This window comes from Callospermophilus lateralis, unplaced genomic scaffold (genome assembly GCF_048772815.1).
Source record: "Callospermophilus lateralis isolate mCalLat2 unplaced genomic scaffold, mCalLat2.hap1 Scaffold_227, whole genome shotgun sequence".
In the NCBI taxonomy this organism is placed as follows: Eukaryota; Metazoa; Chordata; class Mammalia; order Rodentia; family Sciuridae; genus Callospermophilus; species Callospermophilus lateralis.
This window is the reverse complement of record NW_027513180.1, coordinates 1,096,866-1,102,305: the sequence shown is the minus strand read 5'-3', so window position 1 is coordinate 1,102,305 and position 5,440 is coordinate 1,096,866.

The window sequence follows — 5,440 nt, the reverse complement described above, 5'->3', positions numbered from 1 at the left end:
ACTCTCCTGTAATCCCAGTGGCCCATTAGACTAAGACAGGAGTATGACAAGTTCAAAGCCAACCTCATCAATTTAGCAAGACCATAAGGCTTAAGCACTTAGGGAGACTTTGTCTCAAAATAAAAACTAATTAAAAAAAGAATGGCCTGGTACAAAAAAATAAAAATAAATATTCTCTTCTCTTGTGTAGTCAGCTTTACCTTGCTGTACAAAAATAACTGATAAGAACACCTCAGTGAAGGATAAATTTATTTCAACTCTTGGTTTTGGTGGTTCAGTCCATTGTTGACCAATTCCATTGCTCTGAAAGTGAGGTGAGGCAGAACTTCATGGTAAAAGAGCATACCATTGTAGAAGGGCATGTCACAGGAAAGCTTCTGAGTTCATGACAGCCAAAAAGCAGAAAAACGGAGAGAGAGAAGGAAAAGGAGGGATCTCAGGTGCAAAATACAATCCCTAAGGTCATACCCCCAGTGCCCCACTTCCTCCAGATATGCCTCATTTACCTATAGTTACCATGCAGGTATCCATTCAAATTATTAATCCATCAAACAGCATAATTCACTGATCAGGTTATAGCTCTCATAATCTAATCATTTCAATCAATTCTGAGCATTGCTGTATCAACACAAAAGCTTTTGGGGAGACATCTCATATCTAAACCATTAATACCTTTGAAAAATGACAGATTCTTGTCTAAAACTTTCTTGCATTAATTTAAACTATGAAATTATTTTCATTAGAATATACTAGTCTATATTAAAAGTATGTCTTAAACTAAAAAATATCTTGCACCATTGTAAGAATTTTGCATTTTTTCTAAAAATAATACATAAATAATTAAGTATACTTCATATATTTTCTTCATTCAATAATGTGCTGGGTGCCCTTTGATTGAAATAAGAAATTTAATCAAATTTCAGTTAAAGTAAGTCATTTACCTCTTTCTTGATTGTGCTACATAAGAATTTAATTCAGCCATAAAACAACTAAAGTAACTAGATCCTTTTAACTGTACAAATAATTATCTCTGCTCTGTGGATTGTGATAAGTCTGCATATTTCTTAACATACTGTTATTGGTATTTTCCATTTCACTTGATAGTGAATGTCTATTTTTTTGCTCTTCTTGTGACTATATGGATTCACAATAGTTGCTACTTAAATTGCTAACAATATAGTAACCAAGTGAGTCGAGTGTAGAAGACAAGGGTATTGAATAGAAAAGGCAGATGTTGATTGCAAAGTAATGTGGGTACAGGGGAATTAATGTGTAGAACATTTGGAAAAGAAACAGAATATCTTGAAAACATGCTATGCTCTCTTGAGATTGGCTGAGCTTGTTATGGAAGGCCCTGAGTTGCTTTCATTCTAAATCGGGGGCAAAGATCTTTCTCATCTGCAGAAGATGATTCAAGGGATAAAACAAGCTATATTTCCTATTGCTTCTTTCTATTAACTTTCTGTATGGTCTATTTGTTGGATGAATGCAGGGTATTAGTCATTATAGCACCTTCTGATTGAACAGGTCATTGTTGTTAACCTTAGATGTTCTTCGGAATAGATATATAGATAGACAGATATATGATAGATTTTTAAAAAAAGTCCAATTGTTCATTATTTTCCTTGATATATAAAAAACTAAAGACATTCTTATCTCGCAAAATAATCCATCAATTCATTAGATGCAAAAGTGGTTTGAGACATATAATGATTGTTTTCTTGATGTAAATGATGTTTAAAAATTTATTTGTTCTTTTTAGTTATACATAACAATAGAATGTTTCTTTATATATTATAATACATGCCCATTTTTGTGGTTGTACATGATATAGAGTTACACTGGTCGTGTATTTACATATGAACATAGGGATATTATGTCCAAGTCATTCTACTGGAGCAACATTTTTGATACATGTTCATGCCTCATAATTACCTTAGAGTAAGTTGTTTTTTTAAATTACTCGACTTACCTCTAAAATGTGCATTTTTTTTCCACTGAGAATTAAACCCAGGGACGCTTTACCACTGACTATGTCCCCATAAACCCCTCCCCCCAATCTTTTTTCCATGTTTTTAGGATGAGAAAAGGTCTAAGTAATTTGCTTAGGACCTTGCTAATTTGCTGAGACTGGCTTTGCACTTGCAATTCTCCTGCTTCAACCTGGTATAATACGCATGTGCCACTGTCCCAGATCAAAATGTGCATATTTTTGGTTTAGAAATTAGTTGAAACTGATAATTAAAATAACTTTATGTTTAGTTACAGCTGAAAATTCCAAAGTCCCTTTCCAATAAAAAACAGACTCCTGAGGTACCCACATTCATGGCTATATTTTCAGGGACTGCAGTAGTTGTTTACATTCACATTTTTGACATTTTTACAATGATGGAACCAAAAACTACTAAAATCAATCAGGAGCTATTCTTGATTTTTCAGTTGAATGTGAATGTAGAGATGAGTGTAGTGGAGTGAAATTTTCCATTTTAGAGTACCCAGAAAGAGATTTTATCAGGGAACTTTCATAACCATACATGATCCCATCTGTATTACTTAATGGGTTAGAAGCAATATGAAATTATATGTTATTACATTGATTAAAGAGTTTATTTACTTCAAAACATAGTACCTACTCTGCATATACGTGTGAAAGAAATATTGAATAAATGGACTTGGTAAGAGGTGTCTGATTTTAGAAGAATCTAGTGTCTGAGTGATGCTTAGAAGGCGTAGCTGAAGATGAACACTCTGTGTCTGGTTTATATTGTGCTCACTTAAGAACACCTAGAACATTACTGGTAAGTGGGTATTATGAAAGGGAATCTTTAAAGCAGCATAAAAAGAAAGATCAAAAAAGATTTTTAAAATTCACGAATTCAAAAATTCAGTTTGCCAGTGTTACTTATTTTAGTCATGTTTTAAATTCTGTATAATAGGTATTATATTCATGTTTTAGGTGAATAGTTGTAATTATTGAGGTTCAGTCACTTGTTCAGTTTAGTAAGCAACTTGAGAGTGAATGGCAGCTACGTTGTGTGACAGGCTGCAGGGCTTGCCTTCCTGTCACTCACTATGAGGTCTATCTCTATATATTAAAAAAAAAACTTGATAAATTAATGAATTGCATTCATTAATTTATCAAGTGTTTATTGAACATATAAGTTACAAAAGCATGTTCCCTGCTTGTAAAAGCTACAGTCTCATCAGAAGAAACAGACATGTAGATCCAACATATCAGATGTTCTGATTTGCAGCATGTATTTTTATTTGTCATGGTAGTAACCCCTTATTACCTATTATTTTATGATAGTCTATCTTTTAATCAACATGGGGCCCATTAAATCTCATGTAGTGATGATCAATATCAGCAGTAAAACAACAGTTTTCTTGATATGATTTAACAGAATAACTGAACATTGATAATACCCCATGATTTCCCATAGGAAAGAGCCAAGGAATCCAAATGAAAAGATGTCCCATCTGTGGAAAAACTGTGGTATCCTACTGTTATCATTCAATCTAATTCTTAGAGGGAAAGAGATAGGCCTTATTTCTTACCATTAATACAATGGGTATTATTTGAAATTCTCTGGGAATGTGAATTCCCACTTGACTTTCAGGCAAATTTTGCATTATATTTCCTTGTGTTTAAAAATTTAAAGATTTACATTATAACATTACTTAATTATGGTGTATTATTTGCCTGATTGAAAAAGAAAAGAATATTCTATTTCAACTGAGTAGTAATATGCCTAACTTATAATTCCTCTAATTTGAAATAATTATACTCTACAAAGTGTGAAGCCATTTATTATATTTGATTATTCATATTAATTTTCCTTTAAATAGTTTCAGATACAGCAGCCTTGCATAAATCATTTTTGTAGTTTGACAAAATTTCAGGAAAATAGACAAGATATGCACATTATTTACCCCTGAGCAAATATCTCAAACTATTTAGACAGTGGAAATTTAAATATATATTCATATGTAGTAAAGAAAGTAGGAAATACAGGGAAAATTAAAGAAGGAAAATATAAATCCATTAGGAATACAATAGAGGAAAGTTTGGGAAATCTCTTAATTTCTCTCTTTTCATTAATTCTATATATCTTTCAATTGCTAGTAAAAAAATGTCACACTTGGAAAAATGACTAATTTGGCTTAACTACTCTATTCTAAGGCTGGACATAGTTATAGCCCAGGAGAAAAACACTGAGGTGGAGAATTACAAAGCTTTCCTTATCTCAAGAAATACACATTGTCTAATTTTGAAGGGAACATGTGAGAAGTACAACCAAAATAATTCCCTGGGAAGCACTTATATTTAAGATTCATTTAACTATACACACTTAAGTATCTTAAAAAATATCTGATTTCACATCATGGACTACATAACAAAAGAAACAAATATAAATACTAGCTAATCTTATATATTTTATATGATTAAAATTAGGGAAAAGGAATATATAGGTCAAATTTGTGTGGACATTCTCTAAATTATTTTGCTGTCATTTTTGGAAGAGGAACAGCATAGCACACTAAGAACATGATATATATGGAGCAACCATGCCGCCTGTGTTTCATCAGCTGCACTATCTTAGAGGAATTCTTAATTTTTATTTCATAAAATGGACACCATAATGCATCTGGAGAAGGAATGATGATGAGTTTTAAGTATCATCCTTTCCATATTAAGCAAAGATGAGGTGGTAGTTATCATCAGCCATTTTGCCTATTGCTGTAGATGGAAGTTTTGTTCCCAACCCCCATTCATGTTCAAATTCTGATCCCCAAAATCATAGGAGGATGGGAATAAAGAATAATTAAGTCATGATAGTGGACCCCTCATAACTACAATTAGTGTCATTATAAAAGGAACCATAGACCTAACTTGTCCCTTCTACCAGACAAGGTTGCAGTGAAAAGCTACCAATTATAAATACAAAAAGGACCCTCACCAGAACCTGAGCTTGCTGGTACTCTGATCTCAGATTTCTAGCTTCCAGAACTCTGAGAAACAAATTTTCATTATTTATGAGCTATGTTTTATTTTATTATAGGAATCTAAATAGACTAAGACACTTTTTAATTTACAAAATATGGGAAATTAAAGCATTTAAAACTATATGCATTTGGTATAATTAAATTTTGGTTTTCAAACTCTACTGTAATATAATTTAGTTGTATAATCCAAACCTTTCCCAAGATTTCTACTTAATTCTACTCACTATATGGACTGCAGGCACTAGCTAGAAATTCAGGATACTTGTACTAGACCAGGATCCAATAGTATGGTTGTGTGGGGTTTAGATAGTGACATTTCCCCATCTGACAACAGAGAAATCTCTGAGACATCTTACTGTCAATAGAATTTGGTGATTCCATGATTCTAGTCAGAGTTATCATTGCATTAAAATAGATAACGGTTTGGGTAACA